The 20,036-nt window shown below is 40.7% G+C and overlaps 1 long non-coding RNA gene across 1 annotated transcript; it reads left to right on the plus strand.

Annotated features, from left to right (window-relative positions):
- Positions 1–11,123: 11,123 nt before the first annotated feature.
- Positions 11,124–11,880, plus strand: LOC120569780. The gene is made up of 2 exons (XR_005640971.1): positions 11,124–11,590; positions 11,730–11,880. It is a non-coding gene; the product is annotated as an uncharacterized LOC120569780 (long non-coding RNA).
- The last annotated feature ends 8,156 nt before the right edge of the window (positions 11,881–20,036 follow it).

A 20,036-nucleotide genomic window follows, 5' to 3' on the forward strand; every position in this document is an offset into this window, starting at 1 on the left:
TAGTCCACAAACCTATGGGAGATGTCACGGTGGCTACATCCACTTCTTTTATGCAGTCAATGGTTTGTCCTAGCTGTGAATCAATGCCTTCATACTAGTGCTTCATTAGTAAGAATTAGGGGAACAAATCCTGTCCAGTACAAAAAAATGCATTCTACAATTTAGCCAAAGGTAATTTTGTTAGCCAAATCTAGTAAGTATCTTTATGCTTCCTACTTGCGGTTGTAGGTTTATTATGAGTTTACAACTATTGGAACATCCCAGAGCAACTCTGGATCTGCCATAACCAATCGCTAACGTTTGGTCATGACGTTGGCTTAGCATCACTAGCGTTAGCCTTAGCCAACTCCTTCACCACTAACGGAGTGAGCTGGAAAATCAAACTTTTCCCGAATGCCGTGGGGGGGAGGGCCACAACATCATGGCCCCCCAACACAATTCAGCAAAGATTGTTCTTGCTCGGGCTTTAACTTCTGGATATTCGGCAGCGTTGCCACAATGGACCGAATGGCTTCGCTCGCATCTTTCTCCGCCGCCATTACGGAACTACAACTCAAACTAGCGCACGACCTCAACGTCATCGTTCTCAGCCACGCCCTCTGTTCGCTGACTGGACTGGTAAAGATTTGGCCGGAGAAAACCCAAGAATATACCGCAAACCCAGACGGAGTACTGAAGGAAAATGAAAATTGAGCGGAAGTACGTAGGAGGGCGGAGCCAGGCTAATACGTTATAGTTGGGCGAGAGAAACAATTACAGCAACCAATAACACTTTCAAGAAACACAGCCTATGGCATGTGAGTATCGTGTTAGCATATAAACTAAGACACCAAAGAGTTAAAACAATATGAAGGAAAATTCTAGAAAACTGAACTTTATCATGGTGAAAATATTTTTTTTTGTTATGCCCTGATGATTGTGAGGTTTACCATAGACATTGTTAGAGAAGAATGTGAACCTGCACCTTTTTGATTGGCCAATGCAGTGCGTTTCCATATAATGCCTGGATTGCATTGCAGCAAAAGTCGAGTCAGGTTGGACTTCTTTGTAGGACGAGCCTGCGATTTTTCAATCCGGAGCCCACTGCGACAGAGCAGCGACAAAGCGTTTTTAAGTGCCAATGTCAGTCTGAACACAGCCTTATTCGAAAGTGATGATATTATCACATCTCACAAGAAACTGTGCAAATATGATACTGCAAAAAAAACAACAACATTCTGTGTAAAGCATTTAGCTAAAGATGGCTGTGTCTAAACCAGGTCAGAAATCTTTTACATGTATGCTTTCATCCACACAAACCCATTCATTTTAGAACAATTTTATCACAACGTCCATAATGCTGGGAACAGTGCTGGAAAGTCACTATCAGCTGATGTAAATATGTTTTGTAAATCTAGCGTTTCTGATAAGAGGGCAAGTTGAACATGCGATTGTGTCCGCATGATTTATATATAAAGTATTTATGAGTACATTATACTTAGATGCATTTAACCATGAAGCAACCGTCTTATGTGACAGTGTGTGGGGACGTTGTTAGAGAAGTTGTTTGTTCTACTTGTTCTGTGTTTTAAAAAGGGAGGGTGGGAAATGGGACAGGAGCTTGCAATATACAAGCATGTATCTGTCTGTCCATATTATTTTCCATCATCCTTGGTAGAGTCTGTCCCCTTTCTATTTTTCCTGTATTTGAAAGTGAAGAAAGAAAAGCATCACTGCCTTATGTGTAAGTTGTTCATGCCGTACTAGCAGAACAGACATAAATATGTTTCCTGAAAGAAATGGCGCAAGTCTGCAATGCGAAGCCTCACGTTCAACCTTACGGAGGGCATGTTTTCTTTACTATTTCAGTGAAGAGTATTGAAGACAAAAATATGTCTAAACTTATTTAAACTAAAAAAAAAAAAAAATGACGTTCTCATACAACAACACTGCATTCTCAGACACGTTATATGAGGGGAAAGTATTTTTCAGCTGTTTTAAACATGCTAACGTTGTGAATTGAAACAAAACTACTTGGTTAGGTTTAGAAATGTCAAGGTTTGGGTTCATAGAAGCATGTCTGTTACATAACTTCAAATATCTACGCAAGTTACGTTAGGTGACATACATGATGTAGGCTAACATAAGCAAGTCAACGTTGACTGTTGGTTCCACACAGGGCCTCCCTTCGGTTTGTGATACGCCAAAGACAAACATAATCCGGGACAAAATACATTTCCCTCAAAACGTAGTTGAGAATGCAGTGTCGTCGTATGTTAACATGATTTTTTTATAATGATTTCTGAATGTCTCTATATTCTCATCAGTGATGGCTTACAGCATTTGATTCCGCACACAACAGGTAAAGTGACATATTAGTGTTGTTCTTGGTTGCCAATGTTTGAGGTGAAGGGTATATTTCAGACACAGGCATGTATTCACTGTATTCTAAGCAACATCTATCAGTATCACACATGCAGTACACTTTGTACTTTTTTTTATGCCAGATCTGCAGGACAGTTTCTCCATTTACTCAATAACTATACAGCTTACATTCATGGCTGCCCCAGTTGTGATTTGCAGCAAGCGATTCATGTACATTGACAGCAGTATGAAGTCTTCATAAACCAAAGCATTTACTGTGTTGTGATGCATCATAATCTTTTATGAAGCTACAGTAATTTCATTACAACCGTGGAAAAGCAAGAGACGTCTGTCAAATGTAGTAACTTTATGTACCATTTAAGTTGTGTATTTATGTGTGAAATATTTTCATAGGACTCTTCAAAGGGTTTGTGAAGTTCCCAGTGACACGTTTGTGACATGTTGTGAAGTATGACAAAAGCATTGAGGGCAACGTCGAAAGTTTTTGTTCATACTGTACTATATTTACCTTTGGTAGTCTTGACACATTGACTCCACACTGCTGTTTGAATGTAACTGGTTGGTTTTATTCTCTGTGAAAAAAACATATATGTATCTTTTATTATTTTACTGAATAAGACAATGTTGCTATCTTGTGTGTATCTGCTTACTAATACAGTATAGCACAGCACCAGTTGTCAACTCTGGTATTTTGTTTACTATAATGGTGCACATACACTCACACATGTCCGAGATGGGGACTCAAATTGCATATAAGTCGCACACACAGTGACTTCAGACTTGACTTGAGACTCGTCCTCAAAAGACTTCAGACTCGACTCGGACACACACGAGATGCGGGTCTCGTGAACAACATTTAATTTTAGGGAACATCTGGTGAAGCTGAATGTTATTCCCCTCCCTGCGTAACCTATAACCTAAAACCTACCTCAGAAACACGCAATATTAACGTATCTGCTGCGTACATGAGAGAAGACAACAAGAAGCACCGGCAGCTGCTGGGTCATTCATCACAAGCTTTGGCTTCAAACACTGCATACCCTGGAAATCCAGAGTTCTCACGAGATCACAATTTGAATTTGCTCAGCGAGTCACTCTGGCATTGAGTAATGATGCTCATTAACTACGCCCTGGTAGCCGAGCTGCACCAATCACATCGGTGTATCTGATATAGGCGGGCCAGAGGCGAGCTAAACAGATGACGACAGTTTAATCTACCAGTTAGCTCTACTGGTAGCTAAGCGTATGGGGCTCTGGCTACGTCACCCCGTGTATTGTTGTGATTGGTCGTAGTGTTATCCAATTGCGTGCAGTGAGATTTTTCAAATGCATGCTTGGTGCCGCCCCTCGAGTTGGGCCATTTTCATTACTCAATGCCAGACCCTTAATCTTTCGGATTTGGGTCTGGATTTCCAGGCTAAAAACTTCACACAAGGGCCAAACAATATAAGCACTAAATGCTAAATATGTGGACTCAGAGACTTGAGATTTGACTTGGACTCTAGCTCAGAGACTTGAGACTTGACTTGGACTCTAGCTCAGAGACTTGAGACTTGACTTGGACTCTAGCTCAGAGACTTGAGACTTGACTTGGAATCTAGCTCAGAGATTTGACTTGGACTCTAGCTCAGAGACTTGAGACTTGACTTGGGATCTAGCTCAGAAATTTCACTTGGACTCTAGCTCAGAGACTTGAGACCTGACTTGGACTCTAGCTCAGAGACTTGTGAGCACGTCTGGTGACGGATGGTCCAGCCCCAGTGTGTTGAATTCCTCGTGGTCCATCTTTAAAATGTGTTTTCATGACAATATGAACTGCATTTGCGATAAATGTTTAAGGTTCGCAGCTGCTTTTATTTTGGTGCAACACTTATGTGCCAGAAACTGAATAACTCTCCTTATAATTTCACTACTTGTCAAAATGTCATTAGCTGTGCAGGTAGTTTCCTGTTCAGGTAATTTGCACTGAGATGTTGTCAGGTAGCCCATTTACTGAATATTCCGCCATCAGAGATTGCATTGTATTGCTGACAGGTGTTTCAAAATATCTGGGAACTTTTCCCGGAGCTCTGAATGGAAGAGGATAGCTACAGATGTATTTATTTTTAAGATGTATTGGTGGTATTTACCTCAAAAGCACATTAAGCTAAAAGCAAGGTAACTTCTTCGGACTTGCGAGCGCTGTCAAATGGATCGTTTGCGGTTGGCTCACATAGCCTAGTGGTGTGGTGGTGAAGTGCAGTCATGCTGCGTTTAGGAGCGTAGGGTAGGCTCAAGTCTACGTCCCGTAGTAGCCTATATTTTATATTTTAATTTAACGTCTTTAATGGTAAGAGACCGCACAGGGATAGATAATGAGCGTTGTTTAAGATAAAATTCCAATGCCACATATGGCAGACATCTTCAAATATGAGAGAACCCCTCAGATTTTTGACTTTGTTGATTTCATGGGAGTCAGTCCTCACTCTATGGGAGCTCGGCTCCCTCTGGCTCCCACGTAATTCGAGCACTGTGTTGAGTATTTGTTATTAGTTGAATAAGGTGTGATATTATAGTTAGTGGTGCTGTGTCTCTGATGCTCTTTTATTGTCCTATTTGACAAACTCTTCTCATGTTAAACCTTTTAAGGAGGTTAAAAAAAGTATTGGCCAAACTATTGGTGGGTGATAATTCAATATTATCATTTATTGTGTCTGCGTATGTGTATCATGACAAAGATCTCATATGGCAATGTCGTGGTTTAAATGAATAAATGCAAATTAGAATAGATTAATATCCTGTCACAGCATTAGATTCACTTTCTATTAAAACTCTCTCAGGTCTGCAATTTCTGAATACTTTGCAAAATACTGCAACACATCTATGATGAAATACAGTATGTGAATATATTCACAATTTTGTCTTTGAGTGCGGTCCTCATGGAATATTTAGTGGTGTAATATTATTTATGAAATGATGAGACACATTGATGCAGGACTGCTACATTATGCACTAGTAGCATATTTTTTCACTGCACATATTACGAAAACACTCCATCCCCCACGCTCAAGAAACTGTGCACATTCACAAATAGATCCTAGAATGATTTGTTGTGTTCAGTGTCTGCTTTAAAACAAAGCACAGTGGACAGCTCCTATTTAAAGTGGAGTCGTCTCTGCACAAGAATGTGTTCATACTCTCATTTCACAAGCCGTCTCAGATGAGTTCAAAAGTTCATTCACAACTCTCCAACTGTAGTCTGTGGAACAAAACAAGGCTAAAGAGTCTTTTCCACCACTAGCCCCCTCTCTATCCCATTTTGTCCAATTATAACTCCCTGTACCACTCATTAACTACCGCTCCACTGCCTTCACAACCAGCCTGAGCTCACATACGGAATTTCTTATGACCCTTAGCTTGCTATTCAGTATGTGCAGCGGTGGAATGTAACTAAGTACATTTACTCCTGTACTGTACTTATGGACAGATTTGAGGTTCTTGTACTTTACTTGAGTCTTTCTTTTTTTTCATGCCACTTTCTACTAAATTTCAGAGAGAAATATTGTACTTTTTCCTCCACTGAATTAATCTGACAGCTTTAGTTACTAGTTACTTTACACATTAATAGTTTTGCACACAAAACACATGTAGTAGTTTATAAAATGTGAAAAATGAAACTACCCGACAATATAACGACCTACAAGTCCAGTTGAAATGATTAGCAGATTAAACTCTCAGTTGATTGACAGAACTGTTTGGATCGTTTCCAGTTTCTAGAATGATATCCTGATTATAAATATATACTTTTACTTTTACTTTAAGAGGCATTTTCAATGTAGGACTTTTACTTGTAAGACAGTATTTTTACAGTGTGGTATTAGTAGGAAAAATAGTGTAAAAAATGTTTAAGTAAGTAAACAAACAATTCATGTCTTTCACTCTGCTGCTGGTGGCTTGCCTTTTCTGTGACCTAAATAAGTAAGGCTGCACACCACTGGCTGGTAACTAGTGAGGGGAGGCTGCTGTAGGGCGCTGTCGCCTGCACTTAGCCTCAAAAGCAGTGATACATTTGTACACGGCACAACACGGGAGCTATTACATTGTTTTCTTATTTATACTTTTTGACTTGTGTGAGAGAGTATTTTCTTTCACGCACGGATAAAATATATTCTATATGAGGATTAGAGAACCAGAAATGAATGCCATAAAATATTTCCACATGTGCTACTTCTGTTTGCCAGATGGTTTGTTACACAGAACCATCTGAGAAGCCAACATTGGAAACTGGTTTGGAAAAGTGCAGACACTTTCAAAAACATATCTAGCAGGTGATTGGATGAGCCATTTGTCCATCACGTCCGCCATGATTGTTTTGATGAACAGTCTGGGCCGCCACCCACCTAAACCACACCCGGAGCTGCCAGTAGCTTCACACAGGACGCTAATTGGTCCAGTCCGCTGCTGTTTATAGACCAACTATATTACTTGATGCCTGACAAGATGGATTTCCATGTGATTTGTCATGCCAATATTCCCGCGTGATCTTGTGATATTGAAAATTCAGCTGCTGTGCAAGGTAATTAAGAATGTGCACTCTTATCACTGCTGTCCATTACATACTACTGTCAAAGGCTTTGGCCAATATATAATGTGCTTTATATAATCCATTTAAAATCAGTTTATAGTAACAATGTATCAAATCACAATGTGAAAACAACGCGGGTCGCATATAATGATGAACCTACAGAGAATGTTTACCTGAATCAGAGCCTTACAGAGCTTTAAAGCTGAGTTTCAGCTCACTGTTTAACAATCCAGCCCTCAACTTTAGGCCAGTTACACACTGCCTGTGTGGCGTTTCTGTTGCGTGTTAGCTGCGTGGCGGCTGCATGGATTTTTCTGTCTTTACACACCAGAAACGTGTCTGATGCGGTGCTGCTGCTGCTAGCCTTGTCTGGACACATGTATGTTTCCCATTGATAAAATGAAATACCATGTTAAACATAAATATATACTGATTTGACAACGTCTGCAGTATTGATGGCAAAAGAGGCTACAGAATATTTTATTGGGTATTGACAGGTGCAATATTAGAAAATCTAATTTTTTTTATTACATTTATATATCTGCATTTATATCAAAACCTAGACACTTTCAAACATTAACATGTCATTTATTAATATGTATTTGTGTCTAAACGACATATAAACATCTTTTCCTATTCTATTTTGCCTGGAAATGCTTTGAACACACTTGCGTGTCGTGGGAAAATAGACGTTGGTTCTATTTCTAGCAGGCACGCGTTTTCAGTGTACACTATCTGCTTAGCACCTAACAGCGGACAAATGAATGATAATGTTGCTACATAACTGCTGGATGTGTATATCATAACTTACAAGTTGAAAAATATTCCAATGTTTTGATCATAACTTATTTGCAATGTCCTCAACTGACCAAAAAAATCAGTTATCTCTGCACGTTTAAACAGTAGTGAAATGTGATCTGTGGAATTCCCATCATGCAATTAGCACACGTGATTACATTTTGTTCGGGGTGTCGAACAGAAACACCAGAACTCAACATTATAAGACACTACAGTGGCATTTCAGTTATCTGTTCAGACACAACACAAAGCTACTTTTCTAATTTGACTCAAAGTTTGTGCAGTCTGTGTTGATTCGCCACAAACAGCCAATGGTCTGACTGTAGGCCACATATTAGCTGTAGCTAGCCAGCAAAGTTTGCATCAACCATGTGTAGATAATTTGTCTTTTCACACCCTTTTTGTCTTTCCATAATGACACATCTAAAATTCCCTTTGTGTCTATCTTGCTATAGGCGAACTAGGCGATTGCCTAGGGCGTCAAAAGTGCTGGGGGCGCCGTGTCGTCCTTAGGTCTACTTTTCATTAATAATAGAATTAGAACGACAAGCGAAATAAAACCTGTTCATTAAACATGATCATCCTAGGGCGCCCCCTCAGTCACACGTTTACTTGTCAACCTTTCATTATGCGACGTTTCCAGTCTATGGGTCAGACTTAAACACACGGAGCTCTGAAGCAGACCTGTGCGTCGCTTAGTGTCCACTCTCGCTGTAGAAATAGAGACGAGCAGCGGCACAGACACGGAGCTGCTTCAGGTTTATAATGGACGTGCTCTGCTGTGGGTATGCTGCGGCAGATGTGTCCCTATTTCTGCGTAGTTTTGTGTTTCCACCTCCGATGTAGAGCAGCATAGCCTACAGCCACTTCCCTAAACTGTCTCATTCAGAGACCAGCGTCCCAAACGGGGCTCTGTGTCTGTCAGAAGGTCTGACATCTACCGTATCAACAGAGCAATCACGTAATGCACAGTAGACTATGGTGCAGATGGATTATTTTCTGAAATATAGTGACTTTATTCTTGTAGTAGCCTACTGTATTATCACTTTATTTTTCTCACAATATCACGACTCCTCCAAACCTCAGAGAACACAGATGAGATATACTGTATTTTGAATGTGCACAAAGTTTTGAAAATGAGCAGAAATCTTGCTCAGACACATCTGAAATATTACAGTCCAGTGGTTTATTAATTCATTAAAATGAATTAATGTATCATTCAGGTGAATAATTTTAATATGCACATTTAAGGTGGTTACTTCCTCAACAAAAGAAGCAAAAGTGGGAAGAGTAAATGATGCCTAGGCTACATGTGTGCTGACTCAGATATAATTAGAAACATCGATCCAAAGGAGAATAAATAGATGAAAGCAATACAGAATGCCTGAGAGCCTTACTGCAAAATATTCCATGATGGTTTTATATTTGCATTGTAATCTATGTTTCCCTTTAGATAAAGATATTTCCAGAATAATTGATTCAGAAAAAGGTAAAAAAAAAAAAGAAAAAGAAAAAAGTGCATAAAAATTCACTAGAATGCAGGAAATTAAGTATTTAATGCTCAAAATTTTCAGGGGGTGGACCCCCACACCCCCCCCCCATCATAAGTCACCATGCACACAAATCTGGAAACAAAACACTGGCCTTTGGTTTGCCAGACCAGTTATGACTATACCAAATGTTAGTGCCAACTTACATGGAAGCTAGAAACTAAAATGAACATACATTGCTACTCTATCGCTGACACGCGCAGCGTGGAGATCTGGCAGGCGAGACTGGGGACGCAAAACTCAATCTTGCCTAGGGCAACCAAAGGGCTAGAACCGGCCCTGCCTTTACTCATCCTTTAGAACGCCTTTAAGCTGGAACGCAGTATCATATCTTGAAATAGATCCAATACAAAACCATCCTTTATGTCTAATCCAGAATTGGATCCCCAATGTTTGGACCCAACATATTCTTGCACCGATTTTCTGTCTCAGAGCGCATGAAGACTGATCACTGGTTCTTAAATACATCACTGTCACTGTGCCATGGGGCTTTCTTGTTACATTAAACCTTGTAACGTCTTTTATTTGATCCTCCATCAATGAATCAGGGGAAATCTAGCAAACCGATTTCCTGGACCCATTCTCTTTGCTGCCGCAGGGAGCAAAGATAAAATATGATAAATATAAAATATACAGTAGCCTACATGAGCATCACAGTCGTGGACATTTTCTCTTTGGTAATGGATGCTTATTGGCCTAAACTGACTGATATCATCAGTCAAGCAGATGGCTCAGTGGTTCTCACTTCTGCCTCACAGCAAGTCAGAACTGCAGAATTCAATCCCAGGTCCGGACAAGGCCTTTCTGTTTGGAGTTTGCATGTTCTCACTGTGTTTGCATGGAGTTCCGCGTGCTCTGGTTTTGTCCCACCATAAGGACGTGCATGCTAGGCGACTTGGACCACAGTTGAAAATTAGCCGTCTGGCTAACACTGGTGCATTTACAGAACTGTTGATTAATGTGAATTGTCCTAATAAAAGAAACAAATCCAGTAACTGGCTTAGGAAAATGGGTGGGAATTCCATTCCAGACAAGGGAAATGATAACTTTAGCAGAACCTCATTAGACCACTTAACACACTGCAGCCCCAAACGATGTTGCATTCCTCACTGTTTGGTAGTATACGCGCATGAGCTTCCCAATGAGGAAAACAAGTTCCTACCTTACTTAGGAGTACAAAGGTAAAGGTTTGACTCATGTCAACACAACAATGTAGTCTCAAGCCTTCACTAACACACTGAAAAAGACCGAAAAAAAAGCTCCACAGGATGAGAAGGCGCCAATGTGTGTGCTTATCTCTATCTGATCACCCTCATCATGTAACCCTAATTGACAGCAGAGGAAATGGGGACGAAGGGAGGCCTTTTGCTTAATGAAAATATTTACCCTGTCTTGTACTGATATAGCTGCTGTTGTGTATATAGGAGTACGTAGGAGAAAGGCCAACTTCTCTGGAACGATGCGGAGCAAGATTGTTTACCTTTGGGGAATCTCGGAAATTACTGTCAACAGGTCAGACTAGTAGGTTTTTAAAGACTGTTGTCAGGAAACCAAGACTCACTGTTAGATGGACTTTTTTTTCCCAAGATCATCTTGTCTTATAAATGTTTTGGTGGGTATTCAGAGGGGATTCAACAGTTCTTATTTTATTTTATATTTGATACTTTTATTGCAACTCATTCACTTAATTTACCTTACATTCATTACAGTACAATTCATTGCAATGTTCAATTCATATATATATAGGCTATACATATCTATGCAATCCAGCCAGTGATGATGATGATAATACTAACAATAATACTACTATTAACAATAATAATAAAAATAAAAATAACAATGTAAAAAAAACCAATGCAAGCAAGGTAACTAACTAAAGGAAAATTTAAATCAAAAGAGAATGAAATAAGCAAAGGGATAAAAGTAACAATAAAAAACTAAATATATACATAAATAAATGTGCCATGTCCGCACAGACACACCTAAACATTTACATAAAGGACATACAGTTCTTATTTTAAGGAGTACTCATTTCATATTGAGATAACACGGTCCTCATTTGTGAAACGTTTGTATATTTATATTTGATTTTAGCTTGTGTGTATGCACAAATTAAAAACTGTTAGGCCTGCTGCTCCTAGGTAGCTTCTTTGTCTCTCCTCTCTCCCTCCCTTTGTCTGTCCTAATTGCAGGAGTGGAGTCTGGTATGCGGGAGTCAGGGTTCCAGCTGCCTCTCATCTACCACAATCAACCTCTGGTTCATATAGCCGGTCATTCCTCCACTCTGCGTCAGATCATAGCCAAGATGATCACAGTTAGTCTTGTGCCTGATAAACCGCGCTATCTGGTTAGTCAGTTGTTTTTGTGCCTGTCCTGATCCTTTCTCTTGTTCCTCTGCTACCATTGGAACCTGACTCCTGCTACTGCTTCACTCCTGCCATCCACCGGACCAGAGAACCACCACTGGACCCCCCTATTAGCCGGCCTACTGTATTACTCTGACGGACCCACTCCTGCCCGGAAACCACCGGACCTGTTCTCCACCCTGGAAACCTGGACTTGCTTTTGATACTTAAGTACTTTGAATAAACCTGTTAATTCACACTCTGGCTCTGCGTTATGTCTGCATTATGGTTTCAGCTCATCATTCAAACCTAACAAAAACTTGTATTCACGTCATGTCTAGCTCCTGCTCATGAGGTCATGTTTCATGTTTATTTCTGTATCTTTTTGCCACTTTGTTTAAGGCTTAATCTCACCATCTCTAAACAGGAAGTTTTGTTGAAAAAGAGGGTTTGCATTCACCCAAAATATACAAAATGATTTCAAAAACCAAGAACTTAACATCTAGGCCTATAAAGAGGTCAACAAAATATAACTTTACTCAAAAATGGCAACCACAGAACAGGATATGAAATCAACAAACAGACCTCCCTGAATGAGATAAAAGGATGGAGATATATACAGTGCCTTGCGAAAGTATTCGGCCCCCTTGAACTTTTCGACCTTTTGCCACATTTCAGGCCTCAAACATAAAGATATAAAACTGTAATTTTTTGTGAAGAATCAACAACAAGTGGGACACAATCATGAAGTGGAACGAAATTTATTGGATACTTCAAACCTTTTAAACAAATAAAAAACTGAAATATTGGGCGTGCAAAATTATTCAGCCCCCTTAAGTTAATACTTTGTAGCGCCACCTTTTGCTGTGATTACAGCTGTAAGTCGCTTGGGGTATGCCTCTATCAGTTTTGCACATCGACAGACTGACATTTTTGCCCATTCCTCCTTGCAAAACAGCTCGAGCTCAGTGAGGTTGGATGGAGAGCGTTTGTGAACAGCAGTTTTCAGTTCTTTCCACAGATTCTCAATTGGATTCAGGTCTGGACTTTGACTTGGTCATTCTAACACCTGGATATGTTTATTTGTGAACCATTCCATTGTAGATTTTGCTTTATGTTTTGGATCATTGTCTTGTTGGAAGACAAATCTCCGTCCCAGTCTCAGGTCTTTTGCAGACTCCATCAGGTTTTCTTCCAGAATGGTCCTGTATTTGGCTCCATCCATCTTCCCATCAATTTTAACCATCTTCCCTGTCCCTGCTGAAGAAAAACAGACCCAAACCATGATGCTGCCACCACCATGTTTGACAGTGGGGATGGTGTGTTCAGGGTGATGAGCTGTGTTGCTTTTACGCCAAACATAACGTTTTGCATTGTTGGCAAAAAGTTTGATTTTGGTTTCATCTGACCACAGCACCTTCGTCCACATGTTTGGTGTGTCTCCTAGGTGGCTTTTGGCAAACTTTAAACGACACTTTTTATGGATATCTTTAAGAAATGGCTTTCTTCTTGCCACTCTTCCATAAAGGCCAGATTTGTGCAGTATACGACTGATTGTTGTCCTATGGACAGAGTCTCCCACCTCAGCTGTAGGTCTCTGCAGTTCATCCAGAGTGATCATGGGCCTCTTGGCTGCATCTCTGATCAGTCTTCTCATTGTATGAGCTGAAAGTTTAGAGGGACGGCCGGGTCTTCGTAGATTTGTAGTGGTCTGATACTCCTTCCATTTCAATATTATCGCTTGCACAGTGCTCCTTGGGATGTTTAAAGCTTGGGAAATCTTTTTGTATCCAAATCCGGCTTTAAACTTCTCCACAACAGTATCTCGGACCTGCCTGGTGTGTTCCTTGTTCTTCATGATGCTCTCTGCGCTTTACACGGACCTCTGAGACTATCACAGAGCAGGTGCATTTATACGGAGACTTGATTACACACAGCTGGATTCTATTTATCATCATTAGTCATTTAGGTCAACATTGGATCATTCAGAGATCCTCACTGAACTTCTGGAGAGAGTTTGCTGCACTGAAAGTAAAGGGGCTGAATAATTTTGCACGCCCACTTTTTCAGTTTTTTATTTGTTAAAAAAGTTTCAAATAGCCAATGAATTTCGTTCCACTTCATAATTGGGACCCACTTGTTGTTGATTCTTCACAAAAAATTACAGTTTTATATCTTTATGTTTGAGGCCTGAAATGTGGCAAAAGGTCGAAACGTTCAAGGGGGCCGAATACTTTCGCAAGGCACTGTATATATACACACACTAGCTTGGCCAAACCAAATTACATACAACCAAGATTCAATTCAATTACATTTTATTTAAAGTACCAAATTATATCTAAAGACATTTTACAGATAAGAGTAGGTCTAGACCACTCTATAATTTACAAAGACTCCAATTTCCCCCCAAGAGCAAGCATTTAGTGCAACGGTGGTGAGGGAAGAACTTATTTTTGTGCAGAAACCTCGAGTGGTGAGGAAAACTTTAAGAGAGAAACCTCAGACGGACCCAGGCTCTTGGTAGGCGGTGTCTGACTGTGCTGGTTGGGGGTGTGATGAACAGTGGCAATAATAGTCACAATAAAGATAATGGAACTATGACTGAAAATAGTAGTTGTAGTGTTGCAGGGCAATTGTCAGAGTGACTTGAGAGCCTCAGTCAGCCCAACATGTTTGAAAAACGTTATCTCTTTTTTGGTTCTATAGACCTTTTTCAAAGCAGACATGTTGACATGTCATAATAGGAAAAGCACAGGTGTATTCAAAACCATTACTGATGGCTGTATTCCACTTAGGAGAGGCCCTGGTATTGTGCATGCTGACTCACTGAAATAGCTTACTGGGACACTTGATGGAATTGAGCCATCAATTTCAGCTGTGCTTTTCCTACTATGACAAGTCAACGTGTGCTGTGAAAAAGGTCCATTAAGGTTACACTGAGAATGGTGGTTGTATAATTGATAGTTCTGAGCACAGGCTGCAATGTGGCGGCTATAGAAAAGAATAAATTGTTGGTTTGGACATGTTGAAATGTTAATGCACTGTATTGGTAGCCTAAATGTCTCCTTTAATTTGATAGGAATTACATTGTGATGGCCCCTGTGTGTATGTGCTGCAGCACTTAAAGCAACACTAGGTAACTTTTCCCGCTCCGGTCCCCCTATAGGTTGGAAGCGGAATTGTCCATTACATTACATTATGCACGATTGCCAGATCGGGTAGCGGATCTGTAGTTTGAATGAACTGGACAATGTAATGTAATGGACAATTCCGCTTACAACCTGTAGGGGGACCAAAGCGGGAAAAGTTACCTATGGTGCGTTCATGCCACCTGGGAATATCAGGGACCGCCCCCATGATTACGTTGTTCTTCCGACTGCCAGCGTTCACATGGTTGGGATGCGTGTTCTTCTTCTTCTGTTATATTGGCGTTTGGCATAACAACTTGTTGCATGACTGCCACCAACGGTTGGCCGCAGTCATTGGTTGGAGGCCACAATAACAAAAGATTTCTGCTGTTTTCTTATGCAAGCATACAAACAGCACATGGCCAGGTGTTTGTTTGTGTTATCTGCAGGACAACCAATGGGAAAGGACACGGATAAGGTGTTGCTTTTTTCATACATAGGCCTATTTATGAATAATTTGAAACATGTTAAGTCTGTATGTTTCTTGGCAGAGGCGTTTGTTCACAATAAACAGTTTATTGTCATTGAAATATTTTCAGTGAACCAAAGTCGCCTACATCAAACGTCAGTCGTCACCAACTGGGAAGCTCTGTTAGCAAAATCTAGCCCCAGTTTCCCACCTCTGATTCCCACAGGAAGTGACGTGAATGGTGACGTTTTCACTCGGAAAAATGTTTTTCTGATGCCCATGAACACACGGCTAGTGTTGCTTCAAAACCTCTGAACACCCACACAGGTATTTTCAGTTATTCTGGCTGATTAGACCTCTGCTCAGGTTTGAAGGAGGGCCGGAGCTTTGATGGGAACTTATTACGTCACAAATTTCATCTACCAATAACAATGTTTTGGCTGTCCTTTGCCCTGCCCTCAAAGGTACAACGAAGCGAACAGAAAGCTCAGAAAGATGTCAGTCAATCATTCTAAACACACCCACACAGTCCTGGGAAGAGCTCTAATCAGCCAGAATAACTGAAAACACCTGTGTGGGTGTCCGGGGCCTTTAATGGCTTCTCCTTGACTGCAGTCCGGCAGCCAGATTGGAAGCACCTGGTCCCATTGTTCCACAGGCTAGAAAGGCCCCTCTTCCAGTCACTATTGCTCTCTTTCTGCCAGCACTTGCAACCCTTTTGCTTGGTAAATTATTTGTTACTTATCTTTTACTTCACAACACTATCTACACAAACCCACATGACTAGCACACCTTGTACTTATATATGTCCTTAATTTAGAGTCTTTTTTTTTTTTAATAATAAATAATGTATTATTTGGTAGTCTGTGTCCTTTCACGTTTTTTGTTGTTGCCCACATGCTGGGTTTTACAACATGTGTTCTTAACATCTAAACTGTAGCACTAACGTTTACTCAGAATACATTTTAACTGACCTACATTTCAGTTTTTGCTGTTTTTACTCTTTTACATATTCCTTTAAAGGAATGTTACTTTTTCTTGAGCAAAGTTTTCTAGATCCATCCGTGTTTACGTGTTTCTGACCCTTCTGTGATATCTGTGGATCAATACAATGAGTAACTTGTATGGCCTTATGTCCAAACACCAGCACTCTGCTGCTTGATTACCTCTGGTAAAATATGATTGTAAAGCTATGGCAACATTTGCTCAGAGTCTGTGCTTGCGTTGATTTTCATGTTGATTCTTTCTGTTGGGAAATATCAAATGTTTATCCCGCTGTATTTAATTAAGGGGGTTAATCCAGAGTGGGTGGGGTATGCAACAGTTAGATGGGTTAAAATAAGAGGCTATAAGTACAGCATAATCTACAAGGAAATTGAGCGTGACTCTATCTGACCTGCACTGCTACTCCTTTCTCGTCTTCCTGTCTATCCCTCATTTCTTTCTGAACCCTCACAAACTTGTCTTCATACCCCAGAGCGTCCCAGCAGGGGCCTCCTTGGGATCACAGCATGGACAGGTGCAGATATGCGAGAGTCTTGCTGTTGCTTCTTTCCCTCTGACCGTGTGTGGGGTGAGGGGTTCACCGAGCCTTCCCATTACTTGGGAAACACCCAGGGGGGAGCCTTGGCTTACAGGATGTAAAATGGTGAGGCAGTGTTTTTGAGGGTGTTTCATGTTGAAGGGTATTTAATTAAGCCGATGAGGTTTACAACTAACTATTTTCATTATCGATTAATCAGCAGATTCTTGATTAATTGTTCTATAATATGTCAGAAAATAGTGAAAAATGTCCATCCCAGTTTCTCCAAGGTGATGTTTTAAATGTCTTATTTTGTCAGTTAAAAACCTAAAGATACCCAGTTTAATATGATATAAAACGAAACAGAGCAGAAAATCTCAATATCTCAACATTTTCTTTACTTTAAAGATTAATCGGTTATCAAAATAGACTGATCAATTAGTTGGTTAATCAGTGCAGCTATACTTTTAGCAAGTCAGAACCCTGACTCCTAAGGGCTTATAGTTGCATGGCAACAGCAAGAGCTGCATAGGTCTGTGTAGTATGGTTATAAAGGGACATGGAATGGTCTGAAAATAAGACAAAGGAAAAAAAAAATTCAAAACAAGAGGGGGATAATGTTCATATGATTGATCCAATTAAAAAGTCTCTCATGCGTTCCACAGAGATGCAGGTGGAGTGGAAAAAGCCCTGCTCCAGTGTCGGGTGTCGGCAGGAGGTTGGAGCCAACTAATGTGACCAGTAAGGGAAGAAGAGGACGTGTTACTGAGAGGTGTGTCTTTGGCGAGAAGTAATTTGAACTGAATGCTTTTGTCAGAGAAGGATTGGTTGACAGAGATGGAGAGTATGCAATCAAACAGGCAGCAGACATCTTTTTTGATGATTTTGGAGGATGTGACATAGTGGGTACTGTTGCATTATCTGTCCGACTTGTGCATCTCAACCTGTTTTGGGTTTAGCTGTAAAATGACCATTTCCCAGTACAAACCACAAGTAAAACCAGATAAAACATGGGCATTTGACAAACCTATTCTTTTTTTATATTCACAGAAACTTGAAACTCGTTTGTCAGTGCCGTTTATCCAAATGCATAAAAAAGAAAAGAAAGCAGGGCTAAAGATTTAACAGTAGGAAGAGTTTGGGTTGGGATGCTGGTGTTGTTGATTACACACTAATCAAGCTGCTGTTAAACTCACTGATTGCGGGTGCCCATAGAGCGGGCGCCCATATATAGAGGTTTAATCCTCGACACAGCGTGCCAGGGTTCGACTCCGACCTGCGGCTCTTTGCTGCATGTCATTTCCTCCTCTCTCTCCTCTACCCTGTCTTGAGCTGTCCTGTCAAAAATATGCCCCAAAAAAAGCTTTTAAAAAAAAAAAACACATGGATTTCAATGCAATCTGCCAGGAGTGCAAACAAAGTCATTTAAAAAAAAAAAATTGTATGCATGCTCATGTGTCGGTCTATTCCCTCTACTGCTGAGCATTCAACAGTAGAAACGTTTTCTGATGATTCCCTTGCCCCCCATGCATGCAAAGAACCCTTGTTGCACAGATGAAGAGGTCTTTGTCTTAAATATCTATAGATAAATAGGCACAACTCGACATTTCCACCGTGCTCAGTAATACTTTTTAAGAAAATGTTCTGTCATAAGCTGGCAGCTTTATTGCTTAATTCTGTGAAACTGTGCCGTGTCTGTGGGTCTACATCAGCTTGAAGAGCTTCCAGGAAGTAGCTGTACATCAGCCAGATAGTTGTTTGGCAGCTGACATCGTGATGACAGGTGTATCGTAACAGTGGTACGGACGCTGAAGAAAGTGAGAATAGAAGACTGAGCATTGACAGAGGTGTGTGTGTGTGTGTGTGTGTGTGTGTGTGTGTGTGTGTGTGTGTGTGTGTGTGTGTGTGTGTGTGTGTGTGTGTGTGTGTGTGTGTGTGTGTGTGTGTGTGTGTGTGTGTAAGGAGAGCTGTGAGGCTGTCTTTCTATATGTGTGTGAAGGTTTCTTTCTTTGAATGTGTGTGGATAGTGTGTATGTTGCATGCGTGTGCAGTGCAAATTCCTGTTATATCTTCATTCTTACCAAAAAGTGATTCTGCCATTTAGTCCTAAAACATTACATATTGTGGAATTTTGCAATCGGTGCACGTTGTGCATTTGTGTCCATGGCAACGGACATACACTCACCGTGTGATGTAACGCCATACTTCCTGTGCCCTTGGATTTGACACCGAGGTTTAGGGGTTTAACTCCTTGCTAAATCTGTCGCATGGAACCTGGAAGAGATCAGCAGTTCAACTAACACCAACAGCGGCAGCTCTGGTTCCAATTCTGATAGGAGCGGGATCTACTCTAAAGCAGCTTTGTTGGTGCCTAATCACGAGCCATTTTAGTTGGTATTATTAATTAGTTGTATTATCCTGTGTCAAAAGTCATTCACAAAAAGCCTCCACAGCGCTGTCATCCCTGGAGTATGATCTGGCTACACCGGGTTATCGTTCAGGGATAGGACAGAGTAAAATTGTATCAGCAGCTCCTGAGGCAGGTTGAACTTCCTGAGCTGGCGCAGGAAGTACATCCTCCGCTGGACCTTTTTCCTGATTGTGTCCATGTTAGAAGTCCATTTCGGTTCCTGAGGGATGGGGGGATAACAGAAACCTGAAGGATTCTACAGCAGACAGTTTTGAGTATGGTGATGGGGGGGCTCACCTTGAAGTCCACAGTCATCTACACAGTTTTGAGAGAACGTTCAGCTGCAGGTTGTTCTGATCACACCAGAGGGCCAGCAGACTCGTCACCGTCCTGAATGAGGCCAATGACTGTTGTGTTGTCTGCAAATTTCAGGAGTTTAACAGATGAGTCTTCTGAGGTGCAGTTGTTGGTATAGAAGAGCAGTGGGGAGAGCACACATCCCTGGGGGATGCCAGTACTGATGGTCTCGGTCAAATATCTGTAACATGGGGTCAGGAACCTGTAGGGGGGTCCTCAGAGTTACTGCAGGGGGGGGGGACACCAAAGTTGATGAAGAAATATACATATATAATAATGAACATTTTATTAGCAACAATAAACCAGCCTATTTGTGTAAAAAAACAAAAAACAAAAAAAACACGTTGATAGGCTTACTGGTCTATAGGTATGCTAGCCACTAAAGTAATCAAACAAATACAGTAAAGGATTGACTGTGCCACATGTATGTTTAACATTAAAACATAAATATATTATGTAAAAAAAAAAATTGCTTAGTATGTATGCACCATTAAAAAGCTATTGTAAAAGGCCTTAGGCCAACCTACAC

This window comes from Perca fluviatilis, chromosome 12 (genome assembly GCF_010015445.1).
Source record: "Perca fluviatilis chromosome 12, GENO_Pfluv_1.0, whole genome shotgun sequence".
NCBI lineage: Eukaryota > Metazoa > Chordata > Actinopteri > Perciformes > Percidae > Perca > Perca fluviatilis.